This window comes from Manis javanica, chromosome 5 (assembly GCF_040802235.1).
Source record: "Manis javanica isolate MJ-LG chromosome 5, MJ_LKY, whole genome shotgun sequence".
Classification (NCBI taxonomy): Eukaryota; Metazoa; Chordata; class Mammalia; order Pholidota; family Manidae; genus Manis; species Manis javanica.
Window position 1 is genome coordinate 30849814 of NC_133160.1, and position 27906 is coordinate 30877719.

General features: G+C 41.1%; 1 long non-coding RNA gene across 1 annotated transcript in view; it reads left to right on the forward strand.

Annotated features, from left to right (window-relative positions):
• LOC108398375 (uncharacterized) overlaps nt 1-27906 on the forward strand; it is an 80533-nt gene that overhangs the window by 11928 nt on the left and 40699 nt on the right. The window lies entirely within an intron of this gene.

A 27906-nucleotide genomic window follows, 5' to 3' on the forward strand; every position in this document is an offset into this window, starting at 1 on the left:
AGAGCAAAGTTGGAGAACTCATGCTTCTTGGCTTCAAAAGATATTACAAAGCTACAGTTATCAAAACAGTGTGGTACTGGCATAGATATGGGAAAGTAGAACAATGGCATAGAGAGCCCAGAAATAAACCCTTGTGTATATGGTTAAATGATGTTTGACACAGATGTCAAAGCACTCAATGGGGAAAGGACAGTTTCTTCAACAAATGATATTGGGAAAATTGGATATCCATATACAGAAGAGTGAAGTTGGACCACATGTTATACCATGTATAATAATTAACTCAAAATTGATTAAAGATCTAAACTTAAGACCTAAGACTATAAAACTCCTAGAAGAAAATAGGGAAAGCTCATGCACTGGACTTAGCAATGCTGTTTTGGATATGACACCAAAGCAGAGGCAACAAAAGCAAAAATAGACAAATGAGACTACATCAGACTCAAAAACTTTAGGACGATATCAACAGAGTGAAAAGGCAATCTATGGAATGGGAGAAATATCTGCAAATATCTGCAAATATCCAGAATATAGGAAGAACTCTAACAACCCAAAAAAAAATTCAAAGAATCTCATTAAAAAATGGGCAAAGGACTTGAGTAGATATTTCTGTAAAGATGATAAGAAATGGCTAACAAGCATATTAAAAGATACTCAGCATCATTAAACATCAGAGAAATGTAAATCAAAACCATAAGATAGCACCTCACACTCATTAGGATGGCTATTATAAGAAACAAGAACTAACCAACTGAAAACAAAAACAGAAAACAACAAGTGTTGGAGAAATTAAAGTCCTAGTGCATTGTTGGTGGGATTGTAAACTGGTGCAACTGCTACGGAGAATGGCATGGAGGTTCTACAAAAAATTGAAAATAGAACTACTATACAATCCACCAATCCTATTTCTGGGTATATATCCAAAATAATTGAAATCAGAATCTCAAGAAGTATTTGCATACCCATGTTCATAGCAGCACTATTCACAATAACTAAGAAACAGAAGCAAATATCCATCAGCAGTTGAATGAATAGACAAAATGTGGTATATATACATACAATGGACTAAAAAGGAAGAAAAATCATATCACATGCTACAACATGGATGAAACTTGAAAACTTTATGCTAAATGAAATAAGAAAGTCACAAAAAAGGCAAATACTGTAAGATTCCACTTACATGTGGTATCTAAAGTAGTCAAATTCAAAGAGACAGAAAGGAGAATGGTGGTTTCCAGGGGCCATGGGGAAGGGGGAAGAGGGGTTGTTTAATGGATATAGAGTTTCGTATTTGCACAGTGAAAGTTCTGAAGATCTGTTCACAATAATGTGAATATGCTCAACACTATTGAATGTATACATAAAAATGGTTAAAATGGTAAACTTTTTGTTACACACATTGTGTTTTTTAACCACCATAAAAAATGGGGGGAAAATAAACTTGGGAACAGAATTGTTGAGCTGTTTAAAAGCTTCCAAATGAAGTATTTCAGTAGGTTTTGAACTGAAATCTTTGTTAAGTATATAAGAATAGAGCACCCTTTCATTAATCTGCAAGAACATTAGGGAACATAGTGATTTACTTACTAAGTGTCAACAAGAATCTTTGCCTAATTGGTGGTGGAAAAGATGGAAAAATGAGTATCACGATTTAGGAGAGAGAGTACATCCAATAATGTCCATATGAGATTTACTTTTTCTGACAAGTCTTTTCAGCTCTGACAGTAATCAAAAGCAAATTTTGAAAGAAATTGGCTTTCAGATTACATTAGCACAAAATGTTAAGTCAATATTTTAAAAAATTAAATCGAATTAATTATGTTTAATTAAAAATACTATTAAACATTTTAATGCTATCTTAATGAGAACTATTCATTATAAGAAACTATTGACCTATTAATTTATAAAAATATTTATTAAATATTTATTTCTGAATTAGTTCATTCTCTGCAAATTTCCTTTGATTGTAGCTCAAGTATTTTTACAAGTCTGTTTTACAATCCTAAAAAATTACATACTGTATAATTCCATTTATTTAACATTCTTGAAAGGACAAAATTATAGAAATGGAGAGCAGATTAGTGGTTGCAAGGAGTTAAGGACACAGGATAGGAGGGAAGAGTTTCTGGTTATAAAAGCACAACCTGAGGGACCTCTGTGGTGATAGGAATGTTCTGTATTTTGATTGTATAAATGTCAATATTGTGGCTGTGATATTTTACTGTAGTTTTGCAAAATGTGATTTTGGGTGCAAATAAGACCAATGGTATATTGAATCTTTCTATATTATTTCATTTCTTTTTATTAAGGTATCATTGATATACAATCTTATGAAGGTTTCACATGAGCAACATTGTGGTTACTACATGCACCCATATTATTGAGTACCCCTCACACCCCACTGCAGTCACTGTCTGTCCATCAGCATAGCAAGATGCTTAGAGTCACTTCTTGTCTTCTCTGTGCTATACTGACTTCCCCGTGACCCCCCTACATTATGTGTGCTAATCATAAAGCCCCTTAATCCCTTTCTTCCCTCCCTCCCCACGCACCCTCCCCTACCCCTCCCATTTGGTAACTGCTAGTCCCTTCTTGGAGTCTGTGAGTCTGCTGCTGTTTGTTCCTTCAGCTTTGCTTTGTCGTTATACTCCACAAATGAGGGAAATCATTTGGTACTTGTCTTTCTCTGCCTGGCTTATTTCACTGAGCGTAATACCCTCTAGCTCCATCCATGTTGTTGAAAATAGTAGAATTTGTTTTTTTCTTATGGCTTAATAATATTCTGTTGTGTATATGTACCACATCTTCTTTATCCATTCATCTACTGATGGACACTTAGGTTGCTTCCATATTTTGGCTATTGTAAATAGTGCTGTGATAAGCATAGGGGTGCATGTCTTTTTGAATTTGGGATCTTGTTTTCTTTAGGTAAATTCCTAGGAGTAGTATTCCTGGGTCAAATGGTATTTCTATTTTTGTTTTTTTGAGGAACCTCTATATTGCTTCCCACAATGGTTGCACCAATTTACATTCCCAGCAACCGTGTAAGAGTAATCCCCTTTCTCCGCATCCTCGCCATCATTTACTGTTTCTTGTCTTTTGGATGTTGGCCATCCTAACTGATGTGAGGTGATATCTCATTGGGTTTGAATTTGTATTTCCCTGATGATTAATAATGTGGAGCATCTTTTCATGTGCCTGTTGGCCATCTAAATTTCTTCTTTGGAGAATTGTCTGTTCAGATCCTCTGCCCATTTATTAATCAGATTATTTGCTTTTTGGGTGTTGCGGTGTGTGAGTTCTTTATATATTTTGGGGTTAACCCTTTATCAGAGGACTTGTTTACAAATATATTCTCCCATACTGTAGGATGCCTTTTTGTTCTGCTGATGGTATCCTTTGCTATATAGAACCTTTTTAGTAGTTCCACTTGTTCATTTTTCATTTTGCTTCCTATGCCTGAGATGTGTCCAGTAAAAAGTTCCTTGTGCTTACATTCAAGAGATTTTTGCCTATGTTTTCTTCTAAGAGTTTTATGGTTTCATGACTTACATTCAGGTCTTTGATCCATTCCAAGTTTACTTTTCTGTATGAGGTTAGACAGGAATCCAGTTTATTCTCTTACTTGTAGCTGTCCAGTTTGGCCAACACCAGCTGTTGAAGAGGCTGTCATTTCTCCATTGTATATCCATGGCTCCTTTATCATATAATAACTGACCATATGTGCTTGGGTTTATATCTGGGCCCTCTGTTCTGTTCCATTGATCTATGGGTCTGTTCTGGTGCCAGTACCAAATTAACTTGATTACTGTAGCTTTGTAGTAGAGTTTGAAGTTGGAGAGAGTAATCCCCCCAGCTTTATTCTTTGTTCTCAGGATCTCTTTGGCTATTTGGGGTCTTTTGTGGTTGCAGATGGATTTTAGAACTATTTGTTCTAGTTCATTGAAGAATGCTATTGGTATTTTGATAGGAATTGCATTGAATCTGTAGACTGCTTTAGGCAGGATGGCCATTTTGACAATATTCATTCTTCCTATCCATGAGCATGGGATGAATTTCCATTTGTTTCCATGTCCTCTTTAATTTCTCTCATGAGTGTCTTGCAGTTTTCAGGGTATACATGTTTCATCTCCTTGGTTAGGTTTATTCTTAGCTATTTTTCTTTTTGATGCAATTGTAAATGAAATTGTTTTCCTGATTTCTCTTTTTGATAGTTAATTATTAGTATATAGGAATACAGCAGATTTATGTGTATTAGTTTTGTATCCTGCAACTTTGCTGAATTCAGTTATTAGTTATAGTAGTTTTGGGGTGGATTCTTTAGGGTTTTTTTATGTACAATATGATGTCATCTGCAAAGAGTGACAGTTTTAATTTCTTCCATACCTATCTGAATGCCTTGTATTCCTTTGTGTTGTCTGATTGCCATGGCTATTCCAGTACTATGTTGAATAGAAGTGGGGAGAGTGGGCATGCTTGTCTTGTTCCTGATCTTAGAGGAAAACTTTCAGCTTTTTGCTGTTAAGTATAATGTTGGCTGTGGGTTTGCTGTACAAGGCCTTTATTAGGTTGAGGTACTTGCCCTCTGTATCCATTTTCTTGAGAGTTTTTATCATGAATGGGTGTTGAATTTTGTCAAATGCTTTTTCAGCATCTATGGAGATAATCATGTAATTTTTGTCCTTCTTTTTATAGATGTGGTAGATAATGTTGATGGATTTTCAAATATTGTAGCATTTTTGCATCCCTGGAATAAATCCTACTTGATCATGATGGATGATCTTTTTGATGTATTTTTGAATTCAGTTTGCTAATATTTTGTTGAGTATTTTTGCATCTATGTTCATCAGGGATATTGGTCTATAACTTTCTTTTTTTTGTGGTGTCTTTGCCTGGTTTTGGTATTAGAGTGATGCTGACCTCATAGAATGAGTTTGGAAGCCTTCTCTCATCTTCTTTTTTTTTATTTTGGTATCATTAATCTACAATTACATGAGGAACATTATGTTTACTAGAATTCCCCCTTCACCAAGTCCCCCCCACATACCCCATTAGTTACTGTCCATCAGCATAGTAAGATGCTGTAAAATCACTACTTGTCTTCTCTGTGTTGCACAGCCCTCCCCGTGCCCCTCCCAACATTATACATGCTAATCATAAGGCCCCCTTTCTTCTTCTCCCCCCTTCTTCCTCCCTTTCCACCCATCCTCCCCAGTCCCTTTCCCTTTGGTAACTGTTAGTCCTTTCTTGGGTTCTCTGATTCTGCTGCTGTTTTGTTCCTTCAGTTTTTCCTTTGTTCTTATATTCCACATATGAGTGAAATCATTTGGTACTTGTCTTTCTCCACCTGGCTTATTTCACTGAGCATAATACCCTCTAGCTCCATCCATGTTGTTGCAAATGGTAGGATTTGTTTTCTTCTTATGGCTGAATAATATTCCATTGTGTATATGTACCACATCTTCTTTATCCATTCATCTACTGATAGACACTTAGGTTGCTTCCATTTCTTGGCTATTATAAATAGTGCTGTGATAAACATAGGGGTGCATCTGTCTTTTTCAAATTGGGTCTCATATTCTTTTTGGAAAACTTTAAGGAGGATGGGTATTAGGTCTTCTCAAAATGTTTGATAAAATTCAGCAGTGAAGCCATCTGGTCCAAGTGTTTTGTTCCTAGGTAGCTTTTTGATTGCCAATTCAATTTCATTGCTGGTAGTTTGTTCAGATTTTCTTTTTCTTCCTGGGTTGGTCTTGGAAGGTTGTAATTTTCTAGAAAGTTTTCCATTTCTTCTAGATTATCCAGTTTGTTAGCATGTAATTTTTCATAGTATTCTCTAATAATTCTTTGTATTTCTGTGGGGTACATAGTGATTTTTCCTTTTTCATTTCTGATTCTGTTTATATGTATAGACTCTCTTTTTCTTGATAAGTATGGCTAGGGGTTTGTCTATTTTATTAATTTTCTCAAAGAACCAGCTCCTGGTTTCATTGATTCTTTCTATTATTTTCTTCTTCTCAATTTTATTTATTTCTGCTCTGATCTTTATTATGTCCCTCCTTCTACTGACTTTGGGCCTCATTTGTTCTTCTTTTTTTAGTTTCATTGTGAATTTAGACTGTTCATTTGGGATTGTTATTCTTTCTTGAGGTAAGCCTACATTGCAATATACTTCCCTCTTAGCATGACCTTGGCTGCGTCCCACAGATTTTTGCAATGTTCAATTATTGTTTTCATTTGTCTCCATATATTGCTTGATGTCTGTTTTAATTTGGTCATTGGTCCTTTGACTATTTAGGAGCATGTTGTTAAGTGTCATGTGTTTGTAGGCTTTTTTGTTTTCCTTGCATAATTTATTTCTAGTTTCATACCTTTGTGGTCTGAGAAGCTGGTTCAATTTCAGTCCTTCTGAATTTACTGAGGCTCTTTTTGTGGACTAGTATGTGATCTATTCTGGAAAATGTTCCATGTGCATTTGGGAAGAATGTGTATCCTGTTGCTTTTGGATCAAGTGTTCTACAGTTGTCTCTTAGGTCCATCTGTTCTAATGTGTTGTTCAGTGCCTCTTTCTTATTTTCTGTCTGGTTGATCTCTCCTTTAGAGTGGGTGGTGTGTTGAAGTCTCTGAAAATGAATGCATTGCATTCTATTTCCCCCTTTAGTTCTGTTAGTATTTGCTTCACATATTTAGGTACTTCTATATTGGATGCATAGATATTTACAATGATTATATCCTCTTGTTCAACTGACCTCTTTATGTTATGTTCTTCTTTGTCTCATGTTACTTTCTTTATTTTGAAATCTATTTTATCTGATATAAGTACTGCAACTACTGCTTTTTCTCCCTATTATTTGCATGAAGTATCTTTTTCCATCCCTTCACTTTTAGTCTGTGTATGTCTTTGGGTTTGAAGTGAAGTGAGTCTCTTGTAGGCAGCATATAGATTGGTCTTATTTTCTTATCCATTCTGTTACTCTATATCTTTTGATTAGTGCATTCAGTCCATTTACGTTTAGAGTGATTATCTATAGATATGTACTTAATGGCATTGCAGGCTGTAGATTCATGGTTACCAAAGACTCAATGGTTGCTTCTTTACTATCTAACAGTCTAACTTAACTTGCTTAGTATGCTATTTCAAACAGAATCTAAGGGTTCTTTTTTCTTCCTTCTTTTTCTTCCTCCTCCACTGTTTGTATATTAGGTGTCATATTCTATACTCTTTGTGTATCCCTTGATTGACTTTGTGGGTAGTTGATTTAATTTTGTATTTGCTTAGCAATTTATTGGTCTACTTCCTTTACTCTGGTTTTATTTTCTCTGGTGACAGCTATTTAGTCTTAGGAGCACTTCCATCGATAGCAGTTCCTCCAAAATACACTGTAGATAAGGTTTGTGGGAGGTAAATTCCCTCAACTTTTGCTTATCTGGAAACTGTTTAATCCCTACTTCAAATTTAAATGATGATCTTGCTGGGTAGAGTATTTTTGGTTGAAGGCCCTTCTATTTCATTGCATTAAATATATCATGCCACTCCCTTCTGGCCTGTAAGATTTCTGTTGAGAAGTCTGATGATAGCCTGATGGGTTTTCCTTTGTATGTGATCTTTTTTCTCTCTCTGGCTGCTTTTATTACTCTGTCCTTTACCTTTATCTTTGCCATTTTAATTATTATATATCTTGGTGTTGTCTTCCTTGGGCCCCTTGTGTTGGGAGATTTCTGTACTTCCATGGCCTGAGAGACTATTTCTTTCCCCATATTGAGGAAGTTTTCAGCAGTTATTTCCTCAAAGAGACTTTCTATTCCTTTTACTCTGTCTTCTTCTTCTGGTACCCCTATTATGTGAATATTGTTCCATTTGGATTGGTTGCATAGTTCTATTATTAGTCTTTCATTCCTAGAGATCCTTTTTTCCTCTCTGTGCCTCAGCTTCTTTGTATTCCTGTTCTCTAATTTTTATTTCATTTCATCTCCTCTGCCTCATCTAATGTGGTTTTAAATCCTACCATTGTATGCTTCATTTCAGTTACTGTATTTTTCAAAGTTTCTATCTCTTTCTTTATGTACTCTCTCAGATCTTGAATATTTTTCTGTAGCTCCATGAGCATGTTTATGATTTTTATTTTGAAATCTTTATCAAGAAGATTGGTGATTTCAGTTTCACTTAGTCCTCCTTCTGATGTTTGAGGGATTTTGGTTTGTACCAAATTCTTTTGCCATTTCATATTTCTAATGATTACTCTGGAATAATAAATTTGTTTAGGTGGTCCCCTCTAGTGCCCAGAAGCTCTATTCTCTGGAGCTGCCCAGTATCTGGAGCAATGGCTAGGGTCACGTGCGAGTGGCACCAGTGCCTGCCAGGAGGAAAGAGCTTTTCCCTGCTTCCTGGCTACAGTGCCTGTCTCCACTTCCAGGGCCAGTGGGCTGAATGCATAGGGAGGAGCCTCTGCATTTCACCCCTGTAGATGCCATAAATGGGGACGCCTTTTGGCTGGCCTGGCATGATGGTGGGAGCAACAGGTTTCTGAAGTGGTGCCGGTTAGCCGGGAGGAAGGAGTGGCAGGGTGTGTATCACAGTGGGGAGCCTTGTGGCTACATTTTCAGCCAGGGAAATGGATCACCTGAAGATTCTGAAATTTCCCAACCTGCTGGCCTGAGTGTGTTGGGATGATTTTGTCCATCTGTCCTTTCTCCTGAGTAGCAAGCTCTGTGTAATCCTCACCCCTTAGCAGCCCTCTCACTGTTGGGAAGTCTCTCAAAGTGCCTGCCCTCCTTTTGTCCTAGAACAGCTGGTTGTGAGTACCTGTTCTCCACAAGTGGCTAGAATCTCAGCCTCTCTGAATGTTCTGCCTGTCTTTGCTTTCCAACCCCACTAATCTCCAGAGCACCATGTAATGTGAGTTTGTGCTCCTGGAGATCTCCAGGGGTGGGCATTCTGCAGTCCTGGGCTTCTACTCCCTCCCTGCTGTTTCTCTTCCTCCTGCTCATGCTGCTTTACCCTTTTAAGTGAGCTCTTCTCTTTTCCCCAGATGTAAGCAGTCTTTTACAGTCTTCTTTCTGGTCGCTCTTTCAGGATTAGTTGTATTTGCTGTATTTTCATATTATATGTGATTCTGGGAGGAGCATTCTATTTCACTTCTCATGCCACCATCTTTTATGAAACGTCCTTTATATTATTTCTTGCAACTACATGTGAATCTATAATTATCTCAATATAAAAAGTTTAATTGAAAATAAAAGCAACTCATTATCTTTTAAAAAAATATTTCTACCTTTGTATTTAATTTCTTTAAACCTGTACATTATTAATTTTAAATGCAGTCTCTTTTCTCTCCCTTCTTTTTACTTGTCTCTTGTCTTCTTCCCAGTCATGTCTTTATTCACACCTCCCCCCCAACTCCAACCTCCTTCAATGTTGTTAACAGCCTTCTATGGAGAAAAGGAACCATAGGCAATGTTAGTAGATAAATGACTGATTAGAGAAAATGTCAGTAATGCAGATGACAGAGTTGATATCATTAATATTCAAAGAGGTCTTACAAATTCACAAGGAAAAGATCAACTACCCAACAGAAAAAAAAGGGAGATGATTCACAGTAGAGCAAATTCAAGTGGTGAATTTATATGCCACAGGGTGCCCAAACTCACCAGCAGCCAGGGGAATACAAATTAAAATAACAAGTATCACTTTCTACCCATCAAGACTGGAAAAAAATATCTCTGGCTGGGATGTGAGGGCAAATAGCACTTTCACTCATTGCTGTGGACAATGACTTGAAATGGAAATGAATTATTAATAGCAATCTGGCAACATGTATTACAATGAAAATACATGTATATCCTTTTCAAATGCATTGAGCCATGCACTTGAGTTGTGTACTTTACTGAAATACATCCACCTTTGCCCCAGTAACACTTCCCTAGAAATCTTTCCTATGAACTACTACTAAAACTATAGTCCATACAAAAGGGTACAGGTACAGAGATGTTTTTTACAACATTGTTTGTTGTGCCAAAAGAAACCGGGAGTAAAGAAAATGCCTATAAATGGAGGCATGCTTGAATATGGTGTAAGTACTATGGAATATTGTACAGTCATTAAAAGAAGTATATCTGAGCTACACAGATGACTTGGAGGTATTTTCTCAAGGTATTGTTGAGTGAGAAAAGGTAGATGTAGAAAAGCATGTATAACATGATCCCATTTTTATAAAGTAATTTGCCAAGGAACCCTGTATATCTGTGTATCTGTCTGTGTAAGCACATCCTTGTATATACTGTTGAGTTTCTTTTCTCACACTCATTAGTTTTAAAGTTGAGAGGGTTATCAAGTTGAAGATTTATATGAACTTGCTCCCTCCCATTCCCCACCCTGTGCATATATACACACAACTTCATTTGGTGAGCTGGTGAATTAGCCCCTCCCACCCATCAGTGAACTCTCCAGGCTTTCAGGATACACAAATCAGAAAACTTCTTTGGTGCATAAATGTCTGTGTTAATGCTGCCACTTCCTGGTGGATCAAATGTAGTGGATTAAATGGATATAATGTTTCAGTGACATAATGTCACCCAGGAATAGCAGAGGACTCCAGAATGGAATCATGTTGCTAAATTGTCTACCTGGTGCTCTCTCCCCATGGCATCTATTTTCAGTGTCACTGTGGAGCTAACTCCACTTAAAATGCAGTGATTTTATTTAAAGTTGTTTTCAAATGTTTTGGAACATTCTGGGGTAAGAATGTAATCATGATAATTATGATAATTTGTGTGTTCAGTCCATTTTTTTAAAATTAGAAAATTCCCAACTTACTCGTCTTAACAAATATTTCTTAATTGTATAATCTGGGAGTTGACAATGGTCTTAGTGTGGCTCCCTACCCCACAGCACACTGGCTCTCAGTCAGGGCTAGCCCTTTAGAAGCTTAATGAAAAACAGAGACCCAGGCCCCACTTCCAGAAGTTCTGATTTCAATCCTGGAGTGGAGCCTAGGAATCTTTTTATATGTCCTATAAATGCTGTTTGGAGACATCTGTACAACTCCCTGACAGACCATCTACCAGACCTCAGATTATACCTTTATTGGCAGGTGGTGCAAATAATTAGATGATTCTGGATATTAGGGAATGATTTAACATACACAACTCAAATCTGTATTCTGAGGAACCTTCTGTTACTGTTTGCAGGTCTACTCTTTGAGATAATGCCTCTCTTACGTGGTTATTATTCATATAATATGATATTATTTTCACTTTCACCTTTGGCCTTTTCTTTTCATGGGCAAACTCTCCTACTCTTTCTTCCTAGAGTGTGGTTTTCAGACCCTTCACTATCCTGCATAGCTACTTCTAGGAACCAACTTCAGGCCATGGACATCCTTCGTGGGGAGGTGGTGTTTCAAATGGGGCCCAGCACTCTGAGTGTGTGAGCTTTGACATGTGGAGCGGTTGTTACATCCCTAGAGTCAAACTTTACATGTATCACTCTGGCTATTGATGATACTGTTTTGTTTCATTTTTTTTTTAAGCCCATTATTATAGATGACTCAGTTGGTCTTGGGGCCAGATGCCCTCTCCCAGTGAGATCTTCCATCGGGATCCCTTAAGTCACGTCTCCCACTGTCACACTCAATAGTGGACTCTCTAACAGTGTGTTGATCATATAAATGGACTTGAATAGGAAGCTGAAGAGGCTTTTCCTGATGTTTATGTAATTTTGGTATAGCTCTAAAGATGAAGCTGGTAAATAAAAGTTACCCTTACTTCCCAAAGAGAGATATTAGAATGAATGATGCAAGATTGTTTACCCTACTATGAAGAGAGGTGGTAGACATACCTGTGCCAGATTTACTAGAAAATGTTAGGGCAAGTTCAGTGGCCATCAACCCCGTCTCCTACCTGCAGTCTTTATGAGAAGATTCTCTATTTGAAATGATTATTGGGGAGTCCTTGGGAAAGGGGAGTTCAGCCTAGTGGGAGCTGCTGTAGTTTTCTTGTCTTCTCTCCATGGTTCTTCTGTACTCCCCTGCTGTGGCCCCATCTTGTGTAGCATGGGGAAGGAGGGAAGTGAGAGCTCTCAGGCGAACCTGGACCTGTGGGTAAACTTATGTGAAACGTACTGGGGTCTATATCTTACCAGTACAAGCTAAAAGTGGAATGTTAGTAGGCACTGATTGTGAAGGCAGGGGAGGCATCAACAGGCAGACAGCACTCTGCATTTAGAGAAGGAGATGGGTGAATAGATATGGTTGGTCACCAGGTTTAAGCAGTCTTGATGGGAGCTTGCCCAAGGGTGAGGGGATTCCAGCAGGAAGAGAGTTTGGATGAATCTTGGGTTGGGCAAGAATAAGTAAGGAGATGTGGTTTATGCAGAAAGTGCATTGCCTACATCAGGGAATTATACAGCATGGGGACTTGTGTACAGATACTTCCAAAGGACCCCCTGGTGCACCCTACTCGGGGCAAGGTTGAAAGCCTGCCATGTACAGGCTGCAAAGACCTCTGCAGCCCAGAGACAACCACCAAGAGCACTAGGGAAGTACATGGATGCTTCCCTATTTTCTCTAATCCTTCCTTCTCCTGCTTTGTTTAACTGGAGGAAAGAAGTGGAGGAAGGGCAGAACAGCTGGCAGCCCCCTTCCTCCTTGCAAGGACTTGAGCCACAGTTTAGGAATGAACTGCAGGGAGAACTGATGCTTGGAATTGTCAATGAAATTTAAGCTTCAACTTCAACTAGACTGTACTTGGCTTTTCAATTGCTGAATAATGAGTCAGTATCAAAATGAGACTGTTGTTATGATTAAAAGTAGTCAGGTAGCCTGAGATGTTTTCTTGGGGTAGGGACTGAACAGTTTTGAAGGAAAATGGACAAAGAAGCTATTTCCTCTTTGGACCTCAACAAGCTCAGCATATTTAATATTGAGTGAATGAAGGAATTCAGGTTTGGTGATAATGGATTCCTATCATTGTGCAGTCCAAATCCAGAGAGCTGCTAGTTCCTTGGACTCCTAAAGTCCTTGTGATCAGATCTGACATTCATTCAATCATTCATCCACTCAACTTTTAACTGGCTTCTTACTTTGTGCCTAGCTTTGAGATAGGTCCTAGGGGTCCTAGGTGAACCAGCCTCTTGACATCCAGAAGCTGAACCCTGAAAGATGGCTCAGGCCTGGGTTAGGAGAGAAGGGGGTGTCAGTTCAAGATGGAGTGCTGTCTCTCAGAGGTCAGGCTTCCTGATACTCTGCTCTAGCCCTGGCTTGCTCGTTTGTTCATTCAAGAAATAGGTGCGGAGCATCTACCTACTTTTAAGATAATCTGCTTGGCATGTTTCTTAGAGAGGATCCCTGATGGGTAGGTCTTCCAGCATGACAAGTCTATTTCTCATTGTCTGAGAAATTCAGATAAGCAAAGAGGTGGGGTGGGTTAAATGTCTTGGATTCTGTATTTTCTGACCATTAGCACTCTGACTTTTCCAGTTGCTCCCTAGTGCTCTGTAGACTTTCGACCAGACCTAAATCTAGAAAACAGGACAGATTCAATTTGTTGCAGTCAGAGCATTGAGGCCTTGAACACCCTTAGGGTAATGGGGAAGGGTCTGTGGCAGTTATAGTGTTCCTGCCCCCCATCTAAACCTTGGGAGTAGGGTTGCCAGATAGAATTGCAATATTCCAAAATATGATTCATTGTTTATCTGAAATTCACATTTGACTGGGTATCCTATATTTTAATTTGTGAATCTGGCAGCCCCACCTGGGAAGGGGTCTCTCTGAGAAAGACCACAAGACTCATCTCTCACAGGTTTTCAGAAGTTTCTTCCCCTATAAATCTTCCTCTGACCCCAGCAAGCTGGGCCCAGCTGGACCCTGTGGTTGACCCCACATGATCAAACCTCATGGAGGTGGGACTGTGGATGGCTCTGTGTGCAGACCTTGGACTGGAGGCCAGTCTGGGTTCTAGACCATAGTCTGCCACCAACGGGTTCTGTGACTTTGCCCAGGGCAGTTTGCCTTTCTGGACCCCATTTCCCTGTTTAGAAAATAAGATGGCCGGGGTTCTGTGAAACAGTCAAATGCCCCACATGCACCCAGGGCAGGAGCATTTGGTCATTTGTCCACTCTGTTCCCAGTCAGGGCTTTGTGTGTGGAGGGATGGGTGAGAGGCCCTAGAGAATGTAGGAAGTGACTTGTTAAGTACTAACTGCCACGCTCTTCAGGTTTTGAAGGATTGAAACCACTCCGGTACCTACTGAGCCAGAGGTGAATAAGGAGCAGTTAGAGGCCCTGCCCCATTTACCTCTCAGAATGACCCTGTGCCCAGCTTTCTGAGTTCCCTGGAGAAAACAAAAGTTCCTTTTTCTGTTACTAGAATAAAGCAGGCTGGCAAAAGGGAACAAAGACACAATGGCAGACTGTTGAGCTGAGCTTGAAAAGGCCCAGCCACAGGGGCCAGTGCCCACCAGAGCTGCCTGAGGCTCGGGTCACCCTATCTGGGAGGCTGCGCCCAAAAGGCCTTGCTATTCATTCATTCAGTCTTGTTCTGAAACATGAGGCAAAGACAAGGGCCAGATCTATATAGAATCTGCAGGGAAGCCAGAGAAATGATGGCAATAAGAGCAGAGAAAATGCCTCTTTTCAAGTGCTGCTTTTATCCCTCACTCTGGGATCCTGAACATTCAGCAGGACAGAGAGACTGAGAGGCTGGGTAAAACTCACTCCAGGGCTGGAAAACTGAGCAGTGCATCCTTAGAACTGTCTGGAGGACAGAGCAAAGGCATCAGAGGGTCAGAATGTCTGTGGCCCTGAGAACAGCACTGGCTTTTGGTTTTGGAAGAGGAGCTGTGTGTGTAGTGGACACTATTGTTGTTTCTTGAAGACCCCCCGAGGTCTTCTGCCCAGCTCTCCTTGTGCACCCCCAACTGTCGAGGGCTCTCCTGCGAATGCTGGCACCTGTGCCTTTGGGAGATCGTCTTGGCGGTGGAGTCACCCTGAACCAGAGAGCTGGAGGCGCCTGGAAGTTCCATGCGTCCATGAGCTTCCCCCAGACTCCTCCTTCCTAACCTAGGACAGCTGAGGGAGGTCAGAAGCTCAGCTCCCCAGGCAGGCAAAGTCTGAGGTGTAACATATGCCCCAGAGCTCCCCAAGGATTAGGCTGAGATGACCCCTACTTAGCTTCTTTCCCTTCCATATCTGCATTCTTTTTACTGGTTTCTCCTTAATGAATTACCCAAGTCATTAAGGGGAGAGTAGGGGCTCCTAAAGGTCTGCTTCATAACCTCCCAGGTTTGTGTCTTTGCTTGGGGATCTTTGAAGTGATTTATACAGGAGATTCTTAATTTACTGGTTAATGGCATATGTTTTAGACCCAGGCAGATCTAGGTTCCTGTCCCATTTCGGACCCTCACAAGCAGCATGACCTGGGGCAAGTTACCAACCTCTCTGAGCCTTTGTTTCCTCATCTATAAAGTGGGACTAACAGTGGTTCAAACCTCAGAGGGTAGTTGAAGGTTAAATGAGCTAATGAATGTGCCTGCCTGCCTGGAGAGAGTGTGCGCGTTCTGGTCCCTGAGTAACATAAAATAGAAGCCCACATCCTCTGCTTTTCCAGGATGTTCCAAGGTGGGACATGCCAACCGCTAAGTAATGCAGCCAGCCTGTGATTTTTGCAGGAGTTGTTATGGCAACCATATTTTTAAAAGTCACTAAAAGTTGGCAAGGAATGTGAAATTGGGGCTAGGTGACAACAAAAAGTGATGGAATGATATAAATAAACCTAGAAAGGGGAGGAAGGAACTGAGAATATGGGATGTTGGGGCAGGATGATTGTATCCAAGTTGGGGGTTGGGAGTCTGTCCCTGGTCTGGACAGATCAAAGGGCGTGACCTCGGAATGGGCATTGTTACATGGTCGACAGCTATCAGCTTCTGAGCCATTCTGCTCCTTGTTGGGAACCCCTTGGAAGCAGAGAAGGGACCATCTCCCTCCACTGTCCTGAGTGGTTGGAGTAAGGAATCCTGGTTTCAGCTTTTTCGTCCTGTAGTCTTCCTCCCTTTTGCTTCTGTCCCAGCTGCCTGTGTCTCCAGTGAGAGCTCCCTGTGGGAGATATGCCCTCCCTGTCCTCTCACCCAGTAACTAGTAGCCTGAGAAAAGTACCGGGAGTGGGAGACAGTCAGTCATGGACTCACTTACAGCTGAGTAGTTGGGACAGCCTTGTGGGAGACATAATGCCTTGGCTACTGCCAGGTGGACACCTTGTAAAGGACTTATGATTAAACCTTTGTGCCAGGAGGCCAGGAGGACCCCAGCCCGGGCATGACAGAGTAGCAGCTACCATTCCTGCAGGAGAAACGAAGGGCCTGACATGAGAGGTGTAGGCGGGTGTACTGTTGCCCATTCCAGATTCATTTGCTGCCCTTCTCTTCTGCTCTGTGCTTAGATACTGACCCTTGGGGTGGCTTTTTCTGGGCTCGCATGCTAGCTGGATTCTGGCTGAGTTTGACCAGTGGAGGCACCTGAGACAAGAAGGCAGCAGGAGAGAGAGGTCAGAATATACTGTCACTGCCTCTGTTTTAACAGAGTCTCCTTCCCTGCAAGGGGAGCACCTCCACAGGGGCCCCAGCTCTCCACGGCTCCTGTGTCACCATTTTCTTCCTTTGCTCTCCAGTCCTAAGGGTGGTGAAGCTGCCCTCTGCTGCTGGTCTCTGGGGGCCCAATCACCTCTTGTTGGTCCCCTTAGCCCCACACACACCTCTGTGTAAATAGTCCCTTCATTAAAAATCCCTCACTTGAACCAGCTGAATTGAATTTATTCCTACTAAGACCCTGACTGGCACGTGGAGAAAGAGTAAAGGCACCAAGGATTTGGATGGGACTGATTTTCCAAGCCAGCAGTAGGACAGGTTAGCAGGGAAAGGAGGTGGAATAAATTTGGGAGATATGGATGTGGGACCCAGGAATCAAACCCAATAGTAGAGCTGGGTCATATGGGTCTAAATGACAGGTCATCATTTTTAGTCTGTGGTGGTACTGAAACCTGGAGCCATCCTCTGGTGAGAGGAAAAGGTGGGTCTCAGACAGGGAAGATTCCCACATTGAGGGTAAAGTTGCATTTTCACTCTGGGGAATCCTGCATGCAGCATGCTCTGTTTCAGTGGGGTGGGGTACACAGATCTGGACATGAGACCAGAACCAGCCAACAGGCTGAGAGTAATTAGAGAGAGCCAGTTCTTCCAGAGAAACTGGAATAGGTAATGTGGATGAAGGCAGGGAGATTGAGGATTCCTCTTATGGTTCTAGAGAGCCTGTATTGGTAAGACCAGGGGCAGGCAAGAATGGACATAAGTCAGCTGGTGCTAAACATATAGTGGCAGAATCATAGCTCATGAGTTATGCAACTTTGGCTTCCTCTTTAATGCTGGTAGGGGAAGGAAGGATTATTATGATATAGGTGGGTAAAGACACTTGAAAGCAGTGTCTCTGGTACAGAAAGGTCGATTGCAGACTGTTTAGGAAGTGAGTTGCTGGTGTGTTATGCATAATAGGGGAATTCTGTTAGTAATATATGATATTTGATTGGGCTTGGGTAGAGTCATCCACAGGACAGCCTCCCCGTCTCCAGGCCTCAGATCAGGTTAGTTTCTCTGCAGTCTGTCATGAGGCATCCACCTGGCAATGGCCAGGGAATCATGGCTCCCATCTCCACCTCTGCTCTTTGCTGCTGGTGACCCAGAATGCCTGCACGCCCTGTTTCCCCCATGACCTAGATATTGCTGCCTCTCTCCAGACATTAGCACAGGGCTGAAGGGGCAGACCACATTTCCTTTTTCTGTCCTGTCCCCTTATCCCTTTCAGCACCTCCACAACAGAGTGTAAGGGTAGTTAGGAGGTGTAAGTTTTAGTTAGAAGAGGTGTGTAAAAGTCTTGCTTTTATTTCTCTATAACTGAGATTTGATTAGCTCTTGAGCCTTGATTTTTACATTTTGGAGAAAACCTAATTTTGCCAATTCCCATAGGTACATGCATCTGTATCTGGGACTTCATATTCTGTTTCAGTGGCCTATTTGTCTATTCTGTGCCTGAATACCTCATTTTTTTTTTTGAGAGGGCATCTCTCATATTTATTGATCAAATGGTTGTTAACAACAATAAAATTCTGTATAGGGGGGTCAATGCTCAATGCACAATCATTAATCCATCTCAAGCCTAATTCTCATCAGTCTCCAATCTTCTGAAGCATAACGAACAAGTTTTTACATGGTGAACGAATTCTTACATAGTGAATAAATTCTTACATGGTGAACAGTACAAGGGCATTCATCACAGAAACTTTTGGTTTTGATCACGCATTATGAACTATAAACAATCAGGTCAAATATGAATATTCGTTTGATTTTTAGACTTGATTTATTTGTTGATCCCACATTTCTCCCTTTATTATTATTATTATTTTTATTTTTAATAAAATGCTGAAGTGGTAGGTAGATGCAAGATAAAGGTAGAAAACATAGTTTAGTGCTGTAAGAGGGCAAATGTAGATGATCAGGTGTGTGCCTATGGACTAAGTATTAATCCAAGCTAGACAAGGGCAGCAAAACATCCACGGATGCAGAAGATTTCTCTCAAAACAGGGGGGGTGGGGTTCTGAGCCTCACCTCTGTTGATTCCCCAATTTCTCACCTGATGGCCCCCCTGCGACTGTGCCTGTCTTAGGTTGTTCCTCCCTTGAGGAATCTTACCCGTCTCTGGCTAACCAGTCATCTTCTGGGGCCATACAGGGAAATGTAAAGTTGGTAAGTGAGAGAGAAGCCATATTGTTTGAAAAGGTTAGCTTTTTACTTCTTTGCAGATTTATGCCCTGTGGCTTCTATGCCCAGCACTTGTCTCGAGGTATCTTTACCACCTGGAGGAATTATGATACTCGGTAAATTCGATATGAGGCACGGATTCTATTTAAGGGTTGTAATTAGGAAGGAAGAAGAAAAGCTATAGAGGTAGCATATGGAAGAAAACATTGGAGGATTGATTATTTCTTTGACATATCTTCTTGTAGAGTACCTTAAGTATGTATAGGTTTTAAACTACTAATTAATTTGCACACACATATTAACATAATAGGAATACGGTGACATAAACAAAGCAAATCTATAATTACCATCCATCTCCAGTGAAGCCAAGAAAACCATTTAGGCACCCTAGGCATTTGTGAAAATTTATCTATGATATGATGGATATTGTCCAACTGTACTTGAACAGTCTGAGAGAAATCAGACAAATTAAAGCAGCCCATTTCAGGTTCACATCCCGTATGTTCTTTTAACCGTAGATAGTCTATAGTCATGAGATTTTGGAGTGCTACAAGTTGCACCCCTCCCAACTCCTGGTTGAGTTCCAACAGTCCAGATCCGGTCAAATTCGTTGTCTCACTGTATGCACATGCCAGCCTAGACATCTCCCTCCTCATTCCAATGGCAAGTCCAGGAAACAGTGGGGTGGACACAGCCACAACTGCAGCATCGCCCAGATCCCTGTGGAGGCTGTTTGTTGATCATCCCCCGGCACAAGTCCTCCAGAGAGTGCTGATGCCGGAAGCTCCTCCTCATATCGTATCTTAGTTCATTTTCTGGGTATCCAAGCTAGGCCTTGATCTTCTGCATAGAAACAAACAGACCCTTTGCCCACACTTTGACATGCCCTCTGTACCACTGTGCAGAACTCATTGGAGGTCAGTACACAGGAACTGCTTTTTTTTTTTTTTATTAAGAGAAAGGAGTATTATCAGAAAAGAGTACCTCCATAGCTGATCATCTGACACCCTTTAAGTGATCAACATTAAGGATATTTAAAGCATGTGTTGATCTTTGATTTACCAATAGTTTTATCCTATCAAGGAGTAATCCCCCTTTTCTTTCTTTCTTTCTTTCTTTCTTTCTTTTTTTTTTTTAATCTTTAATCTACACTTACATGAAGAATACTATGTTTACTATGCTCTCCCCTATATCAGGTCCCCCCTAACAACCACATTACGGTTACTGTCCATCAGCTTAGCAAAATGTTGTAGAATCACTACTTGTCCTCTCTGTGTTGTGCAGCCCACCCTCCCCTTTCTCCCTCCCCCCCATGCATGCTAATCTTAATACCCCCTTCTTCTTCCCCCCCCTTATCCCTCCCTGCCCCACCCATCCTCCCCAGTTCCTTTCCCTTTGTGAATATCTCACTTTTTAAATTACAATTGCTTTATAATAAATATTGTTCTCTGTTAGTATAAGTCCCTCCTTCAAAAAGGTGCTGTGGTTTGAATTTTGGGATAAGCTTGTCAAGTTCACTATGATTTTTGTTTCTGGATCTTGTAGCCAAGTAACTTGTTGCACTCTCTTATTTGTTCTATTAGTTTTGACTAAATTATTTCAGATTTTCTGGGTAGGCAATCACATTATCTGCAAATAATGACAAGGACATTTTTCTTTTCTTATTGTTATAGTGTTTTTTTCCCTTGTCCTATTATGCTGACTTCTAATACAGGTTGAATGGAAGGGATGAGAGCAGACATTGGTATCTTGTTCTTGATTTAAAAGGTAGCACACACTTCTCCTTCGTTCTCACTGTGGGACTCCCACTCAACTTTCTAGAAACTCCACTGGCTACCCAAAGGATCTGCCTCTCCCAGGATCTGTCCCTCTTCCCTTGCCAGTACTTTCCCTGGTGCTGAGAAGCCCCATCTGTCAGAATGCTCTGGGGATGGGGGTCAGGGCTCTAGAAGGGTGGGTCCAGGTGGCTTTTGACATTCCAAGTCCCCCAGAGCAGCCCCAGAGGAACTCTTCCTTCCACATCTGCTCTCCATTTGCGTATTTTGTAGGCACACCTCTTCATCCTTCCCATTTTTCAGTGAGTGGCTGTTGAATCAGGTGGCAAGGCATGTGACTATATGTTCTTTCTATCCCCCTCCCACCCTCTCTCCTCTTTCTCCCTCCAAGAAGAAATGATAATTGTCAGAGACAGTGAAAAATGATATTTTTCAAAAAGGCAGAATAATATTTTTCTGTTTTTCTTCATGCCCCGTAATTTTTTAAAACCATGTCTCCTCCGTGGAATTAAACCGCACATTCTTATGTGGAAGATTGCTGGCTCCCTTCCTTTGTCTCAACCTTCCCCTTCAGACTGTGCACCTGGGTGCCCTGTGCATGAGAAATAGGGCTTAGTAGCTGTTCCCTCAGCTCTGCAATGACCAGCTTTGAAAAGCTTTGAAATCGCCATAGTATGACTCAATTAAAGTCTTAGCTGAGGGCTACACTCCTTTCCACACTGCGATGAGGAGACTGTGTGGTTTTCTTCTTCTTGTTCCATAACAATAGTATAGAATACTGATAAGCTGTAAGCTTTCAAGCTCAGTTTTTTTTTTTCAATGGGATCCCCAGAAAGTGTGGGCTGAGTTTTGGTTAAATATGTGTTCCCATGGCAGACCTTCCTTTCTAAGGGGTTTCAATTGGCATCAAAGTGGCAGACTCATGTAGGAGGGACGGTGGGCAGATATTCTGTGAGAAGTGGCAATTTGACCAATTCAAGCCTTGGACCCCATGGTTTTATTCAACTAGCACCTCAAGTTCTGTCTTGTGACAAACAAGGTTCGAAGTCAGGAGTTTGCAGTTGATTCTCATTATACAGAGTAGCTACGTCTAGAAGGTCACCTCCAACACTGAATTATCAAATATTGGACCACTTATCCTGGAGGAATTACAGGGTTAGGTTTCTGTGAGCCTTTGACCACAGCATTTTGTCAACTAGTCAATGCATAACCTTGTTTTATGTGTGTTTCTGTTTAAAGACACTTTTTAAAATGTACACCGTTGATTCATTAACATTGAACCAATGGCCAACAGCATATAACTTGTGTCCGAAGAAAGCCTATCTTCATATGTTTTCTCTTTCTTCCTGCCTTGGGGGCCCTTCAGCTGTCATTTAGATGGCAAAAACCAACCAAAAAGCACAAAAAAGCAGAAACCATGGCACTACACAGAGAACGACACCTGTTTGCAGCGCGGGAGCTGGAACAAGGAGGCAGAGCATCAGCTTCTGGGCCCCAGCTTCGGGGCCCCAGCTGGGAGTATGTGCTTTGGGTGACTCAGATTTTTCCCTGCTCTGTGCATGTCTGCAAACAACCAGGGAAATGCCATAAGTATTGATTTTGGGGTTACAAATAAATTGTAGCATGTAAGAGAATTCACAAATACAAAATCTAAAAATAATGAGGATTGACTGTATGTAGAAAAAAGGCTATACATTAAAAAACATTTGTTTATTTAAAAATATACTATAAACTTATTCTTTGAACAATTCCTGGGTGGTCTTAGGTGCCTAATGCTCGTGACAGCTCTTCACAAGGGGGCCCTGATAACAACTCACATTTCACTTTGCCTATTGATTTCACTCCTACATCAAGGGCTTCCAGGTGGGACAAAGGTACAGGGATTTAACCATCTTTCATCGATGAAGTGAAATGACACAGAGGTTTAAACGTGCTTTCACAGGTCAGTTGTGTTTCACAGAACCTACCTACCAAGAAGGTGCCTTCTTATGTCCTGTCCTTTCCATCAGTTTGATTTCACCTCTTTTAAGAATGGTGCCAGGATGGTAAGAGGATAGTTGAGAATGGAGAGGATGTGAGTGAACCACTCTGGCTTAGGAATTCCTAAATTTCTAAGGAGGAGTGAGCCTGAATTTACTGCATAAGAGCGAGTGTTGTAAACCAATGGAGGCAGTACTTAGCTTTAGATGATGTGTTTTCTGTATGGCCTGAGAGGTCTGATGAGTGCATCCAGATGAGAGGGAACTCAGTCATTTAGTTCTGTTTCGATTTTAGTCTAAGGCAGGATTTTCCCAGGGGCCTTTAACCTCTTCCTGTGGCAAACAACTCCCCAATCCTCTTGACCTGCCCAAGAGCTGAGCACATCAGTCTGTTCCTTGGGGCTGAATTTGCTGTATGACTGCCTGGACTCTGCCTATTCCTCCTGCTTTTATTGCTCTCCATAAACTTGACCCTTAGGTTGCCTTGACTGACAGTATTGCCTTGTCCATTTCTGGATCACCTGTTATGTGTCTTCCAGATCAGCTTCATGCTATGGCTGTCCTTGCTGATGCGACAATAGGAGGGTAAATATCCAGCCTGAGGCATGTAGTTTGGGAAGAACCAAAGTGCCTCCAGATTACCCTCAAAGAAAACAATGGAATTGGTACCTGGGTGTATTAGTCTCCCATAGCTGCTGTAACAAGTAGACACAAATTTATCAGATTAAAATAACACAATTTATTCTCTTACGGTTCTGGAGGTCAGAAGTCCAAAGTGACTTTGAGAGGCTAAAATCAGGGTGTCAACAGGGTCGCGTTCTTTCTGGAGATTCCAGGGGAGAATTTGTCTTACTGTCTTTTTCAGCTTTTAGATGGTATCTGCATTCCTTGGCTGTGTCTCCTTCCTCCATCTTCAAAACATGTCATTCCAACTTCTGCTTTGTCATCATAACTTCTTTTCTGACTTTGTTCTTCTTGACTTCTTCTTATAAAGATTCTTGTGATATACATTGGGCTTACTCCACTTAATGCAGGAGTATCCCCTAATCTCAAGATGCTTAACTTAATCACACAAGCAAAGTCCCTTTTGCCATAAGATTACATGTTGACAGGTCCCAGCAACTAGGACTTGGGAGGTCATTATTCAGTTCTCCACAGGGGAATAGAAGATCACTCAGAGTCACTTCAATGGTTTATAAACCCAACATTAAGAGAAGTTTTTACCTAAAATCCTGCTTAAATCAAAGAAGTCAGGCTCAGGTGGAATAAACTGAGAACTACAAACATCAGCATAATGTGTTTTTATGATACTGTAATCAGAATTATATTAAAAAATAAGAATTTAAAAATGCTATAGTAAGAGATGAAGCTGGGTTTGCCCTTCCATGAAATGATCCTCAGAGATGCGGAATGCAGTGGCCTAATTATAAAACAATACTGTTACGAAAAGTGCTGTGGATAGCAGTGCATTTCTGGGTCAGCCATGGACTTCCCAATTTTGTTTCTTTCTCTTGATGCTCCCACAATTCTCTGCATATGGTAAATGGTGATGATAATGAGGAGGAGGAGGAGGGAACTAATTCTCAGAGTTCATCTACAGCTGCCTCTACATGATACAATGACCAATGCTGAAATAAAATAAAAAGACAGGACCTCAGGCATATTATCCAGGTGAGTATGTCAAACCATGCATGAGGCTTTTGTGAACAAATAGGTCAAACAATTTGAATGATGAATGACTTAGCCAAGTGTCTGCTGTCCCCTCCATATCTCTTTCAGGGATCCAAACCTTTAATAATCTTGCCTTCTCAGGATTAAATCAAGTAATGGGTAAAATCTTTAGGTTGACACAGAACCTTTTATCAATATACTTTTTTTAACCAGCTAAAACTCTAGGCAAAATATCACTTCCTCTATAAATCCTCTGTTTTCCCACAATGCTCCCTTAAAAGAAGGCATCAAAAATTTAACTGAAGTCTAGAAAAGATAGAGCTTTGACATTCTTGAAGGACTAACCCTAGACCTTTGGGAATCACCAGTTATATGACCAGCACATGGTGTATAATTTCTTTCATAAAACGTAATTTTTTTCTCATAGGCTGGAGCATTTTCTGAGGGCATTATGAGTTATTTCTTATTTCTGTATAAAGTGTATATTCAATTCATTCATGCCATGGACCTGAATAAGCAAATATGTCATTATCTTCCTTAAGTTCACCTATTCTCTGGTTAGAATTATTATTTTCTTAGGGGATCCTTAACTTCTCACCTAGTAACATCTTAATTTCTTTCTTCACTTTCCACATCAGCACCGGTTTCCCTCACCAGAAAGCCATTGGCTCTCATTGAGGGGGAATTGTTTTGGTTTGTGTTACTAAGAAATGTGATATTTTATAATTTTGTGAGAGCAACTGGATATACAATGTTGAGAAAAGAACAAGAAAGCACCATTGAAATGGCGACTGCATGTTGTTGGCTGGCCAAGTCATTGGTATGCAAGGTGGAAACTTTTGCCTCCCAAAATAACAAATAATCACATCAGGACTCTTTGTTATTGAAAGTTGCCAATATCAAGGGCTACCACATACTGTATCAACCATTCACATTGAAGACATACTCTCTTCTCTTTATTATTTTGGGCACTACTCCAAAAGGTCTGGATCTGTATTCCGTGGGACATTTCCCATTCCTATCATGTGTCCATTGTGACAGCTTCTCTTCCTCTTTTTGCCCTACTCAGGCCCCGGCTTCTGCTGCCTCTTCATCATTGTGATGCATGTAACATTGGCAGACCCACCACTTGAGTGAACAGGGAAAATGTAGCTGCTTGACTTCTCTATCGTTGATCAAAGCTTCATGAACCCCCATCTAATTGGGAGAGGTAGAGAAGCAAACTTAAACTTAGCTGTTAATGATATATAGTCTTATTGAACTTAAATAGACTCCCCTCAGTTTAAATTATCCACTTTCAGACACATTTTGGATTTCAGTCGCTGTGCCCTATTCCTTGCTAATGTGGTGGAGTTTCCTGTGGCCTCCTGTTGGAGGACGGGCGAAGGAAGACTCAAAATTATGGGCTGCTATATGGATCCTGGATTCTTGCTGGCTGTGCTGAAGGATGGACTGCTGAGAAACAATCGGTCCTGTCTGGGCTCCTGGCTACTTGTTTTTGATTGCAGAGACCTCACACATACATAATGGCCTCTTTGACCCAACCCCAGGCTTCTGTCCTGCCATCTAAGTGGAGCACATGGGAATTTATGGATCTCTGCATGTCACTGCTTGCTGCCTCAGACTCCTGTACCTTGTGGCCTCCTCTGCTGCTGTTTTGCTCTCTTGTTGGGTCATATACAGGGCTGCTCATAGGGGGCTGGGGCCTCCTCCATTGAGCCTGGTGAAGCATTCCCTACCCCTTGATCTTAGGCTTCCCTGTAATTTAGATGCTTCTATTTCATCTCCACCTCCACCACCTAGATTTAGCCCATAAAAGAGAAAGAAAGGACAAATGCATCTGGTCTTCAATTAACTTCTATTTTTCTTTCCTAACATCATAGGGCCTGGAAGGGGTGGGCTCTGTTTTCTTTCTCTGTGGAAAGGACTTCCCCTACATCATAGTCTCCCCTCCTGGGGAAGTCATTAAACTTCTTGTCTCAGCCTTAATAGTGGAAGGGCATCCTCCACACTATGGAAGAAATCCTGTGATTTGAGCTGACCCAGTATGATTGGGAGTCCAAGGTGACTAGAGACTTGGGATCAGAGAAAGTAAAAATACTCTGGCTTAATGATGCCAATATTATATCCATTATATGTGCCATAATGTGTATGTCCAGGATTCATCTAGGAGATGTTCCCGTTAATTAATCATTCTAAAAATAACGTAATATCTATTGACTGCTTATGAGGTGCTTGGCATTTTTCTAAGATATATACTTAATCCTTATATAATCCTATGATGTAAATACTATTGTTATTCCTATTTTATACATGAGGAACTAAGGCCTGGATAAGGGGTATCTTTCCAAATTCATATGGTTAAGTAAGAATTACTACTTGGACTTGATTCTGTCTGATTGTGCAGCCAGGCTCTTTGAGGCCACTCCCAGCCCCTGGCATCTTTCATCACCCTACTCTTCAGCCTGCTGCCTGAGTTCTTCCCCTAAACATGCTGCATTCTTTATACCCATCAAACCAAACTATTTTCTGTCCTGCTTATATTCCATCTCATGTCCCCTCTTCTATGTCTTTGCTCATCCTGTTCCCTTTGCCTGGGATACCCTCTCCCCCAATTCCCCATCTTCCAAGGCCTGGCCTAACTAACCCCCTACCCTATACCTTTTTGGATCATCATGGCTAGAAGGAATTTTTCATCTAAATTCCCTCCATTTTTGTGCTTCCAGTGCGTCAACTTTGACATTAAATTCATCATATATTATTTCGAGTCATCTTGAGCTATAGGCTTGCATCTCCATCACCTTTGTTTCTCTATATCAGCCAGCACAGGGACAGGAGGAGGGAGCGGAAAATCCTTTTCTATGCGCACTGGACCATCCCTGCAGCTGAGTTCAGTCAAGGGATTATATTGGGATTTTGCCTAGGCACTGGATCCAGAGGTGAGAACCCAAGGTCAGCATTAAATGAGATTCTGGAGACAAACTCTTTCATGTCAGCTTGTGACTCATAACGTGGAAATTCAGTACAGAGAGTTAACAAAAGAATGCAAGAACCTTGTGTCTACATGACCTCCTGTTCCAAGGGCTGACCTCCCTGCTTCTTGGAGGCAAACCCCCTACTTACTTCCCTGTTCATGGATAACTTGTAAGTTCCAATGAGGCCCGTGCTTCCCACCTATTTATTGAATCTGCAAAAAGTGCCAAATACATCTTTTTCCCACACTAGCTTATCTCTTGAAAAAACTGTCCTATTTTTGGAACTCTTTGAGCATCTGTGAAGGAGTAAGTGGCTTAAGCAACCCCAGGAAGTGATGTGTACCTGGCTGGCATACTTCAGGAGAGAGACTGACCAGAAGCACCATTTGGTTCCTGGGAGGCACAAAGAATGACCACTGCTGAGGGTCAGCCCGCAGTAACTTGTGTAATGATGGCACACCGACTTGGGTGACCTCAGACTGACTTTGCCTTTGAATGTGAGCAGCCCCTTCTCCCACCACCTACTCCTCCTCAGGCCAGGGTCACCTCCCATCACAATATGCTTTCTCATGTGGCTCTAGCATATTGAAAGGGTTCAGAACAAGCCTTCCTAAAACATACCACTTTGGCATGGGGATTATTTTGAGCTGTAGACAATAAAGACCTGAAAGAATCAGAAAGAGCTTTTTGCCTCTCCCCTAACTGCC